The sequence below is a fragment of the Eubalaena glacialis genome, chromosome 8 (genome assembly GCF_028564815.1).
Source record: "Eubalaena glacialis isolate mEubGla1 chromosome 8, mEubGla1.1.hap2.+ XY, whole genome shotgun sequence".
NCBI lineage: Eukaryota > Metazoa > Chordata > Mammalia > Artiodactyla > Balaenidae > Eubalaena > Eubalaena glacialis.
Window position 1 is genome coordinate 88,311,350 of NC_083723.1, and position 19,916 is coordinate 88,331,265.

General features: G+C 36.8%; 1 long non-coding RNA gene across 2 annotated transcripts in view; it reads left to right on the forward strand.

Moving 5' to 3' along the window:
• The window catches only part of LOC133096360 (uncharacterized), a 521,763-nt gene that overhangs the window by 160,282 nt on the left and 341,565 nt on the right, over nucleotides 1-19,916 (forward strand). For both annotated transcript variants that reach the window (XR_009701769.1, XR_009701770.1), the window contains exon 6: nucleotides 4,427-4,521. This is a non-coding gene — a long non-coding RNA (uncharacterized LOC133096360). The remainder of the gene's footprint in view (nucleotides 1-4,426; nucleotides 4,522-19,916) is intronic.

The following is a 19,916-nucleotide window of genomic DNA, read 5'->3' on the forward strand; positions in this document are numbered from 1 at the left end:
CCCATTAGCAGAGAGGCTGCCTAAAATCATAATAAAGTCACAGACACCCCAAAACACACCACCGGACATGGTCCTGCCCACCAGAAAGACAAGATCCAGCCTCATCCACCAGAACACAGGCACTAGTCCCCTCCACCAGGAAGCCTACACAATCCACAGAACCAACCTTAGCCACTGGGGGCAGACACCAAAAACAATGGGAACTATGATACTGCAGCCTGTGAAAAGGAGACCCCAAACACACTAAGTTAAGCAAAATGAGAAGACAGAGAAGCACACAGCAGATGAAGGAGCAAGGTAAAAACCGAACAAACCAAACAAATGAAGAGGAAATAGGCAGTCTACCTGAAAAAGAATTCAGAGTAATGATAGTAAAGATGATCCAAAATCTTGGAAATACAATGGAGAAAATACAAGAAACGTTTAACAAGGACCTAGAAGAACTAAAGAGCAAACAAACAATGATGAACAACACAATAAATAATTAAAAATTCTCTAGAAGAAATCAATAGCAGAGTAACTGAGACACAAGAACGGATAAGTGACCTGGAAGATAAAATAGTGGAAATAACTACCACAGAGCAGAATAAAGAAAGAAGAATGAAAAGAATTGAGAACAGTCTGAGAAACCTCTGGGACAACGTTAAATGCACCAACATTCGAATTATAGGGGTCCCAAAAAAAGAAGAGAAAAAGAAAGGGACTGAGAAAATATTTGAAGAGATTGTAGTTGAAAACTTCCCTAATATGGGAAAGGAAATAGTTAATCAAGTCCAGGAAGCGCAGAGAGTCCCATACAGGATAAATCCAAGGAGAAACGTACCAAGACACATATTAATCAAACTATCAAAAATTAAATACAAAGAAAAAATATTAAAAGCAGCAAGGGAAAAACAACAAATAACATACAAGGGAATCCCCATAAGGTTAACAGCTGATCTTTCAGCAGAAACTCTGCAAGCCAGAAGGGAGTGGCAGGACGTATTTAAAGTGATGAAAGGGAAAAACCTACAACCAAGATTACTCTACCCAGCAAGGATCTCAATCAGATTTGACAGAGAAATTAAAACCTCTACAGACAAGGAAAAGCTAAGAGAATTCAGCACCACAAAACCAGCTTTACAACAGATGCTAAAGGAACTTCTCTAGGCAGGAAACACAAGAGAAGGAAAAGACCTACAATAACAAACCCAAAACAATTAAGAAAATGGTAATAGGAACATACATATCGATAATTACCTTAAATGTAAATGGATTAAATGCTCCAACCAAAAGACATAGACTGGCTGAATGGATACAAAAACAAGACCCATATATATGCTGTCTACAAGAGACCCACTTCGGACCTAGGGACACATACAGACTGAAAGTGAGGGGATGGAAAAAGATATTCCATGCAAATGGAAATCGAAAGAAAGCTGGAGTAGCAATTCTCATATCAGACAATATAGACTTTAAAATAAAGACTATTACAAGAGACAAAGAAGGACACTACATAATGATGAAGGGACCATCTAAGAAGAAGATATAACAATTGTAAATATTTATGCACCCAACAGGAGCACCTCAATACATAAGGCAAATGCTAACAGCCATAAAAGGGGAAATCGACAGTAACACAATAATAGTGGGGGACTTTAACACCCTACTTTCACCAATGGACAGATCATCCAAAATGAAAATAAATGAAAATCATAACTAATTTTCCCAGACAAAGTTGATTTAATAGCCACTTGGCCCTTAGTCAGTTTCATGAATTATTCTTGTATCCCTTTGCATACTACCTGTAGTTGATCGAGTTATATGGCATCACTGATATGGACACTGTTATGCTTGGCTTGTAGAAGCCAGTAAATAGAAGACGGTTTATTAGAGGAATGCTAAAGGTGGCTGTGATAAATCTAAAATGTTATTTCGGTTCATTTAAAAAGCCTCTGAAATATAAATAACCCCAGTGTGAATGGTAGGGCACTTATCCTATCCAGTTCCTTTGTTTGCTAATGACTGCAAAAGTTCACTCTCACCTGCAGAGTCATAAAAGTTTATCAATAATAACAATACATGAACAGCCTCTCTGCCAAAATTCCTTGACCATGTCTTATTTTATTGATTCTACCCTCTAAATGTTCTACTAGAGGAAAAATGAATACGGATATTTAACAAGATTTTAGGAGAAATCAATATTAATGTAATTACCAGCGGAGTTTAATTTTTAAAAGGGAAAATGTCTGCATTAAAAACGCTAAAGCTTAGATTTATTTGTATGCACTGAGGAACAGTTGGAAAGGAAGGGTGTTTTGAAGTTCAGTCAGCCGGAGAGATCACTGGAGGGAGCTCTAACTTCACCACAAAACCAGAACTGAACTCTTTCTTTGTTCTTAAATTTCACATACAGCCGATGCCCACCCGCCCCCCCCCCCATAAAATCAATAATAAATACGAAAAGTGTCTGGAAAGGAAAAATGTGTTTTTTGGGGCATCACATGCCACATTTGCTTACAAATAAAGACAGAACCACTATTCAGAACTGGCAATATTTAAACAAGTCAAAAATACAAGACTATATATAGTGAGAGCCACAGTATACACTTTGTATGAAAAATACTTTGAAAAGTATACTTTAAAACTGTCCACACTATCACACCTCACCCCCATTGTAATAGTGTAAATCCACAATGACACCACTCTCAAGGCCAGCCAGGCAGAATCTGGCTTTGGTGTTCACAGAATTCACACAATTCTTGAGTACTTTATACGGGAGGAGACTTTGTAAAGGCGTGGGTGATACCTTGGGCCCATTCTTAGCAACATCACAACTGTTTCTGTGTTGGACCAGCTTTATGAAGGGCATTTACTTTTTCAGAGGCTGAGTGATGTGCTTGATAGCACCCTGGGTTGGGAACCAGAACACCTAGATTTTCATCACTGCTGAAATCCTAACTATATGTGAGCCGGTGGGATTTATCGTCTTCACATTCCTGATGAAACAGAAATATGAAAAGGTTTAACTAAATGATTTCTAAAGTCCCTTCTAATTTTTAAGTTATGATCATCAAGTTAAAATTGTTTATTTGCTTTTTCAGTACTAACTGACTCTGATTATCGTATATGTTCATAGAGAGTGATATTTAGAATTCACTTCTGTCATTTAGAAACCCCCAAATGCTGTGTCTATCTTAAAAACATTTTCCAAGAGTTTTCCTACACCTTCCTTCTTATATACCCTTCCTCCTCCTCCCATTGCTTACCTGGTCCTTTTACAGTTGGCTCCAGCTAAGAAGCAAATCTGTACTAATATTCTGGAAAAATGACTCTCTTAGTATCTTCAGGATCAGGCCTAACCTGGTAGGAATTCTGGGGACTTAGGCAGGCTATAGAGCAGGGTCGATTTGTTTAATTAAGGTGTTACCTCGAGCCAAGTACATAATTTGCAGGAGCCAGTGCAGAATGAAAATGCAGGGTCCCTGCTCAAAAAATTATTAAGAATTTTCAGATGGTGACAGCAGACCATTAAACCAAGCCCAGGGCACTTATGAACGTGGGGCCGTGTGTGACTACACAGGTCACATACCTAGGCAGCCATTCGTGCCTGGAGTGGTGGGAACCCTGGGTTCAGTGTCACAGGTGCATAGGACTGAGTTTGACTCCAAAAGTATTATCCATGAAAAAAAAATCCAATACAAATAAGATAACATAAAAGCAAGCCACTCCTGCCAACTTATTTTTTTAAAGGTGACAAATTGTTCCAACAAAGAAGCTCTGATTATGTTTGGGCCAAATCCTTAGAAGGTAATCAGTTAAATAGTTTTGGTAAAAGCACTGTGGAAAGGGAAGGTGTTGAAATCATATGACCATTTTGTTTATACCAATTAAAATTTTCATTCTGAGAAGGTGTAATGATTTCTTCCAAGTAGTTTCAAGAAATTGGAAAGCCAGCTGGAGATGCAAACAGTGGCACAAAGACTGACAAAAAGTTTCCTGGAGGGACTGGCAAAGTGTAGGGAAAAGATGCTTTCAAAAGGCTAGAGGCATTAGTTTACCTCTACTACCCAAAACTTTAAAATAAAGTTTGTAATAGATCAACTGTATAATTTCTTCGTGTTTTTTTCTAACATTTTATTTTTGTCTGATTCTGTTATTCTAGTGGGGAGAAGATTACCTTGGCAATACATACACTGTATTGTAACCTTTGATGGGATATCTGTGGTTTCAAAACAACTTCAAAGCTATTTTTTCCCTTCAACAATAGCCATTAGTCAGCATTTATTGACTTTATGACAGTGTTCCTTGGCATTTATTTTTATTTGAGCTCAGAGGTCCAAGTAAATTGTGTTAATATTTTAGGTAGCATCTTGTGATTTGCATTGGCTGAGATCTGGAACAAGACAATTCACAGCTGTGAATTTGTTTTTTCCTCTCTACACAGCACAACTTGGTGGCATCCTGACTGCTTCAGAGAAGCACCATCATCACCTTTGAGATGGAGTCTTAGAAGGCTTTCTTCCAGCCAGTTGTAAGCAGGTAAGTTTGCATTAGTGCCTCTGCTGCCTTCTCTCCCTCTTCCCCAGGTTCTGAGTCTCCTACTCCTACCCTCATCTGTGAACAGAAGCTTATACTTTTAAACTTTCAAGTTTTCCTTCTCCTGCAGTAGTCCTCTTTCTCTCTTGAGTTAAAAACTAGCCAATCTGCTGAACTAAGTCTTATTAGTTTGTCTACTGGTGGATGACTATACACATAGGTGCACTTCTAAGTACTGTGTTTGCTTTTCCTTCGAGCCTGCTGCTATGAGAAAATTTAAGCCAAGTGAGAGTCAGAAACGTAGAACTATGTCACGAGGAAGGCCAGAAGGAGAGTTGACTTGGGTAAGGAGTGATAGATATATTGTGACCTTAAAATAACAAAGTTGCTTACTTTCTACCATAAAGGCAATCCTAATTCTTAGATAGTATATCTCATCCTTTTAAGGGTGTGTTGGCAGACCAAAGATAATTTAGAGAAGCTAAAATTTAGGAATCTGAAAACAGGCCTTAATTATGGCCTTTGCATTCAATTCACAATGAAAGCAGACTGAATTTAAACTTCCCAATAACATAGCCCTCAGGGCTAATGCTCTTGGGATAAACTTAAAATGAAACTGTTTCATACTGAAATCCATTAGTCATTTCTTTAGCAAACCCTCTTAGGTAGGGCCCCTTTAGCCTACATTTCCTGATTCTGCTGTACTTTATGGTGTTATGACTAGGTCCCAAAGAACACTGTGGAATGCAATCTGTGAAAGCACTTTTTACTTAAAATTTTAAAATGAGAAATGACTGGAGAAAAAACATGGTAATTATAGCTTAACATAACAATGCAGAGGATACAGCCTGCAATGTAGTAGTTTCAATCATCATTATTATTAGCACAGTTTTTAGAAGTCATTAGTTGCTGAATTTTTTAATGTTTTGTTTATTAAGATAAAAAATATATTTTTATTTATGCAAAAGATGCCATCAAATCAGTGTTCCGAAGGTGGTGAGGAATTCATTTTCTCATTATCACAAGATCTTCCCTCAGGCATGCTGCAGAGGGATATTTCACTTACAGCTAAAATCCACCCAATTGCATAAGGAAACAAAGGACATTTCTGCCCAAGGATTTGGTTTACACTGTTAATTTGGAATCATTTTAGACTTACAGAAAATTTGCAAAAATAATATAGAGAATTCCTATATACCCTTCACCCAGCTTCCCCTAATGTTAACATATTACATAAACATAGTACAATGATCAAAACCAAGAAATTAATATTGGCAAAATGCTATTAACTAAACTATAGATGGTATTTGAATCCCAACAATTTTCCCATTCATGTCCTTTTTCTTGGTCACAGAATCCAGTCGAGAATCCCACGTAGCATTCCGTCTTCAAATCTACTTAGTCTCTCCCGATGTGTAAAAATTTCCTCAGTCTTTCCTTGTCTGTCTTGATCAGAGTCATATTTCAAACAGGATTTATTCCTTTGAGTTGAATAATAATGAAAGAACAGAAAAATCCCCAACATTTGGGAACTTTAAGAGAAAAATTATACATATTCTTAGAAATCTTTCAAATTATTAGAGTATGCTTTGCTAATTTTAAATGTATATATTTAAAATTATGAATTAAAATCTAGATGATTTAAATATTTAAAAAATATTTTTGAAAGAAAAAAATTTTTTCTGCACATTGCTGTTTTGTTTTTTGTTTTTTGTTTTTTGTTTGTAATGACCTGTCTTGAGCAGTTTAAATCTAAAATAAGACTCCTTTGGGCGTGGCTTTTGGATTTATAATTTAGAAGAATTTTTACAGAAATGGAATTAGTATAATTGCTCTATGGCCTCTTTGGCTTAAATTAGAAAGAAATTCTATTAATTGTGTGGTGTAAACTTACTCCTTTAAATAGCTTAAAGTAAATTTCAGAGTAGTAGTAGTAGTCAAATTTCAGTGTAGTCAAATTCTGCATGTAAATACTTGTATATATTCTATGTTCCTAACTTAAGTTCCTGAAAACATTATTTATAAATATAATTTTATATATATATAATTTATATATATAATTATGTATATAGTCTGTATATATATGTAGTCTGTATATTATATATATATAATCTGTATATGCATGCTTGTGTGTGTGATTCTCTGCAGCATTGTTGAATGCTTTACAGAGAGCACATGAAAAAAAATACATATTTTTCAATAAGAGCTATTTCATGTAGCATAAATGCACTACTTCATCAGCTTGGAGAACAAACAAAGGTCACAATAATTCTTTTTAAAATAAAAATTAATGTGACTGTCCTCCCACCTTACCACTCAAAGTATGTCCTCTCTCTGCCCCAGGGACAGCCCTCATAGAGCATTCCAAATCCTGAGGGGGCTCACCCATAGTTCAGCCCCAATCTGACCTCACTTTCATTGGTGTCCAGAGCCCAGGTGTGGCTCCTTGAATCTGAAGCATGCCCAGGTATAATCTTAAGCCAATGCTTTGGATTGGATCACCTCCCTGTCAAACTGGGGACTCTCTCCACATCCTGTTGTACCACTCCTGAAAGCTGCAGCATTCACAGCCAAGGGAGCAGTTTCTCTGTTCCTGAGGCATCATCTAAAATACCACATCTGGTTCCTAGGACCTTGCAGAAGGAGAACCAGAGGACTCAAACCAGTGCCACATAGTGCCACCTTTACGTCAGGTGGTTTCCTAATGTCTGCTGACGTCCCTGTCTACTTAGTGTTCACTGGTAGTACCATCTTTTCTTGAGGTCAGTGTTTGCATGTGTGGGGGGGTTGCTGAGCTGGAGAGAAGAAAGTCTTTCCTCACCATGTTATGTTTACTGTGGTCACACCACCAACATTCAGTTGAGTTTCTGGTACCATTACCTTTGCTGTTCTCATACCCAGAAGAGTGCCATAACAAGGCTAGACACATTAAAAGGAGTTTCAGAGTCAAGGATAGGGCCCGTGTATTACAAAAATGTGGTCTATTCAGTAGAAAAGCTATCCAGGCTTGTCAGACATGTTCATCTATTAAAAAAATATTTATTTTTATTGAAGTACAGTTGATTTATAATGTGTTAGTTTCAGGTATACAGCAAAGTGTGTATGTGTATATATATATATATATATATATATATATATATATATATATACTTTTTCAGATTCTTTTCCATTATAGTTATTATAAGATATTGAATATGGTTCCCTGTGATATATAGCAGGTCCTCGTTGTTTGTCTATTTTATATATAGTTGTGTGTATCTGTTATTCCCAAACTCCTAATTTATCCCTCCCCCACTTTCCCCTTTGGTACCCATAAGTTTGTTTTCTATGTCTGTGAGTCTATTTCTGTTTTGTAAATAAGTTCATTTGTATCACTTTTTTAGATACATACATTCCACATGTAAATGATATCATATGATATTTGTCTTTCTCTGTCAGAATTACCTCATTTAGTATGATAATCTCCAGGTCCATCCATGTTGTTGCAAATGGCATTATTTCATTCCTTTTTATGGCTGGGTAATATTCCATTGTATATATATATACATCTTCTTTATCAATTCATCTGTCAATGGACATTTAGTTGCTTCCACGTCTTGGCTATTGTAAATAGTGCTGCTGTGAATATTGGGATGCATGTATCTTTTCGAATTGGAGTTTTCAGACGTGTTCATCTTTTTAATGATGAATTTTAACCTCTTTGGGTTAACATGTCTATATCTATCTATATAGATAGATATAGATATTTATACACACACAAACACATACAAGTACAGAGAGCTGGAGGGATACTATAAAAAATGTAGGATACTCAACTGTGAGTGGGTTGTGCTGACAACCCAGTATGTGAGAGCTCATTTAAAATAAAGGTGTCCTGCAACCAATTAGAGGGAAGGAGCAAATCTTGAAACAGGGACAAGTTCTTCACGTCATCATTGTTCAGTCAGTGTTCCAGATTTTCTACATAGGAAGAACCAAAGAAAACAGTCTTACTGGAATGGAGGGAGGGGTTGGAGGAGAGATATCTTGAAGCTGCATTTACAGAGCATCCTCCTCCACCTCCTTCTTTGATTCTCTTTATTTGGAGGTGGTTTGGGAATAGCTACTGAAGGATTAGATTATATGGAGGCAGAAACACCCTGCCCCTCAAGGAACCTCTTGGTAATCCCAAACCACAATGCAATCTTTGTGCTTACTTTATACACAGAAGTTATTGTTGAATTTCTCTGCAGCTCAAAGGCTTTTTGAAATTAAGTATGAAATTTTTTTGGAGTAGAAACAAAACTAGGATGTTAGCTCCCAGAGGGCAAAATTTTTGTGTTTGTTCTTTGCTCTGTTTCGAATTCCTAGAACAGCGCATGATCCATAGTAAGAACTGAATAATAAGAACTGAATATTTGGGGGATTGGTTCAAGATGGTGGAGTAGAAGGATGTGAGCTCACTCCCTCTTGTGAGAGCACCAGAATCACAACTAACTGCTGAACAATCATTGACAGGACGACACTGGAACTCACCAAAAAATACCCCACATTCAAAGAAAAAGGCGAAGCCACAATGAGACGGTATGAGGGGTGCAATCACAATAAAATCAAATCCCATAACTGCTGGGTGGGTGACTCACAAACTGGAGAACACTTATACCACAGAAGTCCACCTACTGGAGTGAAGGTTCTGAGCCCCACGTCAGGCTTCCCAACCTGGGGGTCCAGCAATGGGAGGAGGAATTCCCAGAGAATCAGACTTTGAAGGCTAGTGGGATTTGATTGCAGGACTTTGACAAGACTGGGGGAAACAGAGACTCCACTCTTGGAAGGCACACACAAAGTAGTGTGCCCATCAGGACCCAAGGGGAAGGAGCAGTGACCCCATAGGAGACTGAACCAGACCTAGTGTTGGAGGGTCTCCTGCAGAGGCAGGGGGTGGCTGTGAGTCACTGCAGGGACAAGGACACTGGCAGCAGAAGTTCTGGGAAGTACTTACTTGTGTGCATCCTCCTGGAGTCCACCATTGGCCCCACCAAAGGGCCTGTAGGCTCCAGTGCTAGATTGCCTCAGGCCAAACAACCAACAGGGAGGGAACTCAGCCCCACCCATCAGCAGACAAATGGATTAAAGTTTTACAGATCTCTGCCCACCAGAGCAACACCCAGCTCTACCCTCCACCAGTCCCTCCCATCAGGAAGCTTGCACAAGCCTCTTAGATAGCCTCATCCTCCAGAGGGCAGACGGCAGAAGCAAGAAGAACTAAAATCCTGCAGCCTGTGGAACGAAAATCACATTCTCAGAAAGATAGACAAGATGAAAAGGCAGAGAGCTATGTACCAGATGACAGAACAAGATAAAACCCCAGAAAAACAATTAAATGAAGTGGAGGTAGGCAACCTTCCAGAAAAAGAATTCAGAATAATGATAGTGAAGATGATCCAAGACCTTTGAAAAACAATGGAAGCAAAGATTGAGAAGATACAAGAAATGTTTAACAAAGACGTAGAAGAATTAAAGAACAAACACCTAGAGGAATTAAAGAACAAACCAACAGAGATGAACAATACAATAACTGAAATGAAAAATACACTAGAAGGAATCAATAGTAGAATAACTGAGGCAGAAGAATGGGTAAGTAACCTGGAAGACAGAATGGTGGAATTCACTGCCACACAACAGAATAAAGAAAAAAGAATGAAAAGAAATGAGGAGTGCCTAAGAGACCTCTGGGACAACATTAAACGCACCAACATTCGCATTTTAGGGGTCCCAGAAGGAGAAGAGAGAGAGAAAGGACCTGAGAAAATATTTGAAGAGATTATAGTTGAAAACTTCCCTAACATGGGAAAGGAAAGACCACCCAAGTCCAGGAATCACAGAGAGCCCCAAGCAGGATAAACCCAAAGAGAAACATGCAGAGACATATAGTAATCAAACTGACAAAAATTAAAGACAAAGAAAAATTATTAAAAGCAACAAGGGAAAAATGACAAACATACAAGGGAAGCCTCATAAGGTTAGCAGCCGGTTTCTCAGCAGAAACTCTGCAAGCCAGAATGGAGCGGCACAATATATTTCAAGTGATGAAAGGGAAGAACCTACAACCAAGATTACTCTACCTGGCAAGGATCTTATTTGGATTCAACGGAGAAATCAAAAGCTTTACAGACAAGCAAAATCTAAGAGAATTCAGCACCACCAAACCAGCTCTACAACAAGTGCTAAAGGAACTTCTTTAAGTGGGAAACACAAGAGGAGAAAAGGACCTACAAAAACAAACCCAAAACAATTAAGAAAATGGTAATAGAAACATACATATCGATAATCACCTTAAATGTGAATGGATTAAATACTCCAACCAAAAGACACAGGCTTACTGAATGGATACAAAAACAACACTCATCCATACGCTGTCTACAAGAGACCCACTTCAGACCTAGGGACACATACAGACTGCTAGTGAGGGGATGGAAAAAGATATTCCATGCAAATGGAAACCAAAAGAAATCTGGGTAGTAATACTCATATCAGATAAAATAGACTTTAAAATAAAGAATGTTACAAGAGACAAGGAAGTACACTACATAATGATCAAGGGATCAATCCAAGAAGAAGATATGACAATTATAAATATATATGCACCCAATATAGGAGCACCTCAATACATAAGGCAACTGCTAACAGCTATAAAAGAGGAAATCGACAGTAGCACAATCATAGTGGGGGACTTTAACACCTCACTTACACCAATGGACAGATCATCCGAACAGAAAATTAATAAGGAAACACAAGCTTTAAATGACACAATAGACCAGATAGATTTAATTGATATTTATAAGACATTCCATCCGAAAACAGCAGATTACACTTTCTTCTCAATTGCACACGGAACATTCTCCAGGATAGATCACATCTGGGGTCACAAAGCAAGCCTCAGTAAATTTAAGAAAATTGAAACCATATCAAGAACCTTTTCTGAGCACAACGCTATGAGATTAGAAATAAATTACAGGGGGATAAAAACGTAAAAAACACAAACACTTGGAGGCTAAACAATACGTTGCTAAATAATGAAGAGACCACTGAAGAAATCAAAGAGGAAATGAAAAAATACCTAGAGAAAAATGACAATGAAAACACAATGATCCAAAATCTATGGGATGCAGCAAAAGCAGTTCTAAGAGGGAAGTTTATAGCAATACAATCCTAACTCAAGAAAAAAGAAAAATCTCAAATAAACAATCTAACCTTACACCTAAAGGAACTAGAGAAAGAACAACAAACAAAACCCAAAGTTAATAGAGGGAAAGAAATCATAAAGATCAGAGCAGAAATAAATGAAATAGAAACAAAGAAAACAATAGCAAAGATCAATAAAATTAAAAGCTGGTTCTTTGAGAAGATAAACAAAATTGATAAACCTTTAGCCAGACTCATCAAGAAAAAGAGGGAGAGGACTCAGATCAATAAAATTAGAAATGAAAAAGGAGAAGTTACAATGGACACCACAGAAATACAAAGCATCCTAAGAGACTACTACAAGCAACTGTATGCCAATAAAATGGACAACCTGGAAGAAATGGACAAATTCTTAGAAAGATATAACCTTCCAAGACTGAACCAGGAAGAAATAGAAAATATGAGCAGACCAATCACAAGTAATGAAATTGAAACTGTGATTAAAAATCTTCCAACAAACAAAAGTCCAGGACCAGATGGCTTCACATGTGAATTCTATCAAACATTTAGAGAAGAGCTAAGACTCATCTTTCTCAAGCTCTTCCAAAAAGTTGCAGAGGAAGGAACACTCCCAAACTTATTCTACGAGGCCACCATCACCCTGATACCAAAACCAGACAAAGATACTACGAAAAAAGAAAACTACAGACCAATATCACTGATGAATATAGATGCAAAAATCCTCAACAAAATACTAGCAAACAGAATCCAACAGCACATTAAAAGGATCATACACCATGATCAAGTGAGATTTATCCCAGGGATGCAAGGATTCTTCAATATACGCAAATCAATCAATGTGATACACCCTATTAACAAATTGAAGAATAAAAACCCTATGGTCATCTCAATAGATGCAGAAAAAGCTTTTGACAAAATTCAACACCGATTTACAATAAAAACTCTCCAGAAAGTGGGCATACAGGGAACCTACCTCAACATAATAAAGGTCATATACGAACACAGCAAACCCACAGCAAACATCATTCTCAATGGTGAAAAACTGAAAGCATTTCCTCTAAGATCAGGAACAAGACAAGGATATCCACTCTCGCCACTATCATTCTACATAGTTTTGGAAGTCCTAGCCTCAGCAATCAGAGAAGAAATAGAAATAAAAGGAATACAAATTGTAAAAGAGAAGTAAAACTGTTACTGCCTGCAGATGACATGATACTATACATAGAGAATCCTAAAGATGCTACCAGAAAACTACTAGAGCTAATCAATGAATTTGGTAAAGTTGCAGGATACAAAATTAATGCAGAGAAATCTCTTGCATTCCTATACACTAAAGATGAAAAATCTGAAAGAAAAATTAAGGAAACACTCCCATTTACCATTGCAACAAAAAGAATAAAATACCTAGGAATAAACCTACCTAAGGAGGCAAAAGACCTGTTTGTAGAAAACTATAAGACACTGATGAAAGAAATTAAAGATGATACAAACAGATGGAGAGATATACCATGTTCTTGGATTGGAAGAATCAACATTGTGAAAATGACTATACTACCCAAAGCAATCTACAGATTCAGTGCAATCCCTATCAAATTACCAATGCCATTTTTTACAGAAGTAGAAGAAAAAAATCTTAAAATTTATATGGGGACACAAAAGACCCTGAAGAGCCAATGCAATCTTGAGGGAACAAAATGGAGCTGGAGGAATCAGACTCCTTGACTTCAGACTATACTAAAAGCTACAGTAATCAAGACAATATGGTACTGGCACAAAAACAGAAATATAGATCAATGGAACAGGATAGAAAGCCCAGAGATAAACCCACGCACCTATGGTCAACTAATCTATGACAAAGGAGGCAAGGATATACAATGGAGAAAAGACAGTCTTTTCAATAAGTGGTGCTGAGAAAACTGGACAGCTACATGTAAAAGAGTGAAATTAGAACACTCCCTAACACCGTACACAAAAATAAACTCAAAATGGATTAAAGACTTAAATGTAAGACCAGACACTATAAAACTCTTAGAATCAAACATAGGAAGAACACTCTTTGACATAAATCACAGCAAGATATTTTTTGCCCCACCTCCTAGAATAATGGAACTAAAAACAAAAATAAACAAGTGGGACCTAATGAAACTTAAAAGCTTTTGCACAGCAAAGGAAACTATAAGCAAGACGAAAAGACAACCCTCAGAATGGGAGAAAATATTTGCAAACGAATCAACGGACAAAGGATTAATTTCCCAAATATATAAACAGCTCATGCAGCTCAATATTAAAGAAAACAAACAACCCAATCAAAAAATGGGCAGAAGACCTAAATAGACATTTCTCCAAAGAAGACATACAGATGGCCAAGAAGCACATGAAAAGCTGCTCAACATCACTAATTATTAGAGAAATGCAAATCAAAACTACAGTGAGGTATCACCTCACACCAGTTAGAATGGGCATCATCAAAAAATCTACAAACTACAAATGCTGGAGAGGGTGTGGAGAAAAGGGAACCCTATTGCATTGTTGATGGGAATGTTAATTGATACAGCTACTAAGGAGAACAGTATGGAGGTTCCTTAAAAAACTAAAAATAGAATAACCATACGACCCAGCAATCCCACTAGTGGGCACATACCCAGAGAAAACCATAATTCAATAAGACACATGCACCTCAATGTTCATTGCAGCGCTATTTACAATAGCCACATCCTGGAAGCAACCTAAATGCCCATCAACAGACGAATGGATAAAGAAGATGTGGTACATATACACAGCGGAATATTACTCAGCCATAAAAAGGAATGAAATTGGGTCATTTGTAGAGATGTGGATGGACCTAGAGACTGTCATACAGAGTGAAGTAAGTCAGAAAGAGAAAAACAAATATCGTATATTTTCGCATATATATAGAACCTAGAAAAATGGTGCAGATGAACCGGTTTGCAAGGCAGAAATAGAGACACAGATGTAGAGAACTAATGTATGGACACCAAGGAGGGAAAGTGGGAGAGGGGGGTGGTGGTGGTGGGATGAATTGGGAGATTGGGATTGACATATATACACTAATATGTATAAAATAGATAACTAATAAGAACCTGTTGTATAAAAAAATAAACAAAATTCAAAAAAAAAGAACCAAAAATAAAAAAGAACTGAATATTTGTTCTAGAATGAACTTGTGTATTTAGCCACAAATTAGTTAAATTAGTCAAATGCATTATCTAATTCATTATGGCAGTTCTTACAATAAAGTATTTTGCAGTCATTAGGATGGTTTATACCAGGATGTATTGTCATAGAAAAATGTTTATGATATAGGAAAGATAAGTAAATATCTTATTTGCATGAATTATCTTTATTTGTAAATTACTTTAGAAGAATATATATTATTTGAAAATTACGTAGGTGCATATATAGATGCAAAGTCATAGACTTGGATGTAAATAAAATAATTCTTAGGTGATAGTATTCAGATTAGTTGAATGGAACTAGTGGAATTCAAATGGAATCCGTAGAGGTGATTTAAAAAAAATAATAGTTAGAAAAAAATAACAATGGTTGAATGTCAGCACCCAATATTATTTGTATTAATATTAGCTAAAATTATTAAAATTGAGCTACACCAGTGGTAGAAGTTATTGGAAATTATGGCATTAAAAAATAAAAAAGCAAACACACTCACTTCTATAGTTGAACAAGTTACAAAAACTATACAAATGGACAAATGATATTGAAAAAATTACTGATATTTTTCCCCAAGCCAAGAAATTACTGGCTTTTTGGTAAAGATATAAAATTATCTTATAGATAGTGTTAGCATCAGTCACCCTACTTGACTAATGTCTAAGATGGATAACAGAGGGGATTTTCAAGGTGCCCTGTGCATAAGACAAATATCTCATACTTTTTGGGTTTATATATATTTGTGTTCAACCCTATCTCCCCTCTAGATCATGGAACATGATACCAGCACAGGATAGGCAGTTAATAAATCCTCATTGAATGAACTCCTGATTGTCTGGGTTTAGTTGGAAACAGTGGTACAGATACTGAAAAGTAGGGGCAATGGGAATGATAGTAGCAGTATCGTGGACCCAAACTTTGTGTGGTGGTGTAGACAAATTCAAAAGATCCTCACCTTTCGCTGGCTTTTGAAAATTGGCTCTTGTATAACTTTTATCTGTACCCAAATTTAAATTGTTTTGTCTTCCATTCTTTTTGGCAGTAAAAGTTTTTTCCTGCAAACTCTGGCTATCAGTAGATGAAGTAAAACCCTAATTCTACCTCACCCTCCAGCACCATCAGAAGCTAATAGAGTTTTACGTACAGGATATATCTCCTCATCATTGTATTGAATTTTTAGAATTGCTTCCTCAGTGCAGTTGTAAGGCTTTGAAAAGTTCTGTTTGTAGAGTTGGTGATTGGGTAACATATTTCGAGTGAAGTTGTAAAGAGTCCATGAATAAAAAGAGCAGAAGAGAAGAAAAAGATATAGATTGAATCTAAGGATGTTAAAATGCAATTTTAGCTTTTTCTCTGATAACAGGCTCTGCCTTCGGTTTCTTTCTACATTTGAATGAGGTACATGGAAAACTGAGCTACTTTTAAGAAAAGGCTACACTGTGATTGTTTCTTTTTTCTTTTTCTTCATTTCTTCTTTCCTTTTTTTTAAAAAAAATAATATAGGCAATCTTTTGAAGTAAATACTATACTTCCCTTCTTATGGTGGTTTGACTCAATGCTTCAGATTGGCAAAGAAGAAATTTGTACTCCATCTTCTTGTGTTTTTACAGCTTCGTTTGCATAAATGTGCAATTTATGTAGGGGTTGATGTACTGTATTGAGAAATTCAGAGACAGCTGCCAGGGCCATCTTGCAGCGAAGCTGTGCTGAACCTGAAATTTAATTTAAATATTTCATTTCATTATCATAGATTGCAATGTTGGTAGTAAACTCTCCCTTCTTTAGAATCAGCACTAATCCAATCCATGAAAATTCAATTGCCCTGTCCACAAATTTTGTGACTGAAAGCAGGGAGCTGCAGACTTTGCAATGTAGATTGCCTGAAAGAATACTTTTGACTTCTTTCTTAGAAGGAAGAATCTTCATCTTAGGAATTCAGGTAATAGAATTCAATTTAATTAACTAAAAAATTGTGCTTATTAATGTTCTCCTGCTACATCACCAGACATAAATGCAAGTCAACTGACATCTTTCACTTTCCACTAACCTTTTTGAAACTAGCCATTTTTGTTAAGTTTAGCTGCTGCAATTAACTGCTGATTTCACCTCTGCATGGGGCTTGCTTCAGATGGTGTTAGGGGTATCAACATCATTGAAGTCAATGGCACATGCTGGTGATTAATAACTACTTCATTACTCAGAAAAAGGCTTCTCTTCGTTAGTAATGATTACGAAAAATTTCCTATAAAAATATTATTTCTAGGACTTCCCTGGCGGTCCAGTGGTTAAGGCGCCATGCTTCCAGTGCAGGGGGCACGGTCGGGGAACTAAGATCCTGCATGCCATGCAGTGCGGCCAAAAAAAAAAAAAATTATATATATATATATACACATATACATATATATATGTGTATATTATTTCTACAAATACATGCATAGTTATTAGCTAAGATTGTAGGCATTATTAGAATCCCGAGAATGTCAAGACTGCAAAAATACATTATGATTTCCTTGATGTGGTAAAAACCATTGTTGCAATTATTGTTTGATTAATGTATTAGGAGAGTGTGGCTTTCTCAATGCTCACCCTCATTTTGGTTTAGCTATGAATATTAGCAAATGCTTTTTGAAAATAATACTTTAACCCCTAAGAGTAATTCTGGTCCAAAGAGAATGATTTGAAGCTGATGAAGTCATTGTGTTTTTCACACAGCTCATGCTAACTTATTCAATCTTTATGTCTAGTTGCTTATAGCTCAAAGACTACATTAATGGCACATCAAATCGTCCATCAATGAAATAAATGCATGCACACACATAAAAATATGCTCACATCCCTGCTCAATCTTACATACAAATACAGTGGATATGACATATCTTTTGGAAAAAAATAATTTTTTCTCTCCTCTAAGCTAACAAAGGGCTAAACTGAATCTTTTATTTTTAGAATTGAATGGGTTGTGCCATCACCTTCATCTTGGACCTTGAAATTTCCATAAACCTCTTCTCATCTGGGTTTGAATAGAGAACATATTGATGGATTCAATATTCAATCCTGAAAAGACCCCAGGGCAACAACTGTAGTCAGAATAGACATGTAGGTAATCAGTGTGCTTAGCTTTCCTCCTAAGATGGATCAGGGCCTGTTTGGTCACATGGAGGTTTCTAGCCATGGAAAGCAAATTCTTTCACTGTCTTTATTGGGGATGGACTCTGTCTGCATATTCATGACATTGAAATTCCAATGTAAGATGCATCTCATCCCTTCTGAGTTTGGGCCTCCTTTCTGCTGACAGAGTTCATGTTAAGTTTGGAAAGGATTTGCCATTGGCATGTTTTTACTTCTGTTTTTTAATTATTTTTATTGCCACATAATTTTGAAATTTATGGGCAACATTTAAATGAGTTGTAAATGGCTAGAATTATGAAGTAATAAAAATAAATGAAAACTGCTTCATGTTTTAATTATTTTTAACTTGTTCTTAGAGATAAAAGAAAATAAGGATGTACCGAAAGGGTCACAGCTTGGAAGGAGGTAACAGTTTCTGCCTTACAGTGCTATTTTCCCCCAGGTGAAAAGTAGAATGGATCATAGGGGGGTCACCAGTCATGGACTATGTTTGATTAATATTGTCTTCGTTGAGAGGGCTCACTGTACACAACATCCACGCTCATGAACAATATTCTATTGAGAGTGGGTGAGATTAGATGCAGGCCACAGGCATGAAAGTATGTGTGTAATATCAAAAGTTGATATTAAGCTTCTTATTCTTAAGAAACTCATACTTTATTGTGCAAAACAATATACATACAAAAAATAAAGACCCAGAGCAATATTAGTGGTACTGTATTTACAAGTGCTAATGGTTTGGTTAAAAAAAAAAAAAAAAGTACTAAAGGGATTCAGAAACTGCAGAGATAGTTGTGGTCTGGGGTTATTCAGAATATGCTTTTGGAGAAAGGTATGGTTTGCTCTGCATCTGAAAATATTTGTTAAGGGAAAGGAGAATAGGAGGACATTTCAGCTGGAGAATAAACTTGTAGAGATAAAGACTTCGCTGTATCAAAGAGTAATATGGAGGGTTTTTTTTAATGCAAGTGAAGATGAACTTAATGCATAGCAAATTAATGCTAATAAAAATAATACTGACAAACAACCAATATTTACTGAATGGTTTCTATGGCCCAAAGCATTGAGCTAAGTGCATTACATGGATTATCTCTTGTAACCCATTTTTTAAGATTGACAGCAACATATTGGGAGACTTCACTTTTGTACTTGAGTCCCTTGGCAATAGGAACTAATGTAAATCTTAAAATATTCAGTGATTTGATTTGGATGAGTGGATGTGAGATGGAAAAAAGGCAAGAAGAAGAGCTGAGAGATTACTCTGAAAATCTGAGTGTTAATGAATTGTACCATTCTGCATGAAAATAGTGGATTTATCCAGTGGTGTGCTGGTAAATATTTAACAGTTGACTCTCTAGGGGGAAAAGCCCTGATTTGGTAACTTGCCACTTTCTGTGGCGTAAATACTTTCACAATGACTGAATTCAAGCTGCCAATTCGAGGTCAACTGGCTCACCAAACTCCTGACAGCAACAGTTGGCTTTTGTCAATCAATATGAGCTGGCTCTGCACACCATCAAATTAATCTCAGACATAGAGAAACTGAAGAATGAATGAGATTTGGATGGTTTGGCTACGTGGAATAGAAGAGACTCTATCTAAAGTGGCATCCAGTTTTATAGCTTGAAGGAATGACAGCCTGGGTGTCACTGCCTTCTAAGAGGGCAAGTCCAGCTGTGCCTCAACTGGACAAGAGTCACGTAGAGACTTAGCTCTAGTAGCTCCTTCAGGCAAGTATCTGAGGGTTTCACTTGCTTGGAGGAGAAAGTTTTCTGCGTGGGTGACTAGAGGAGGCACGTGATACTGGGGCAACTAGAGGATGGTGTGGCAAATGTTCCGTGGTCCAGTTCAAGGATTAAGTCTGAGCCATCAAAGTAGAGAGGCTAGAGACTGAT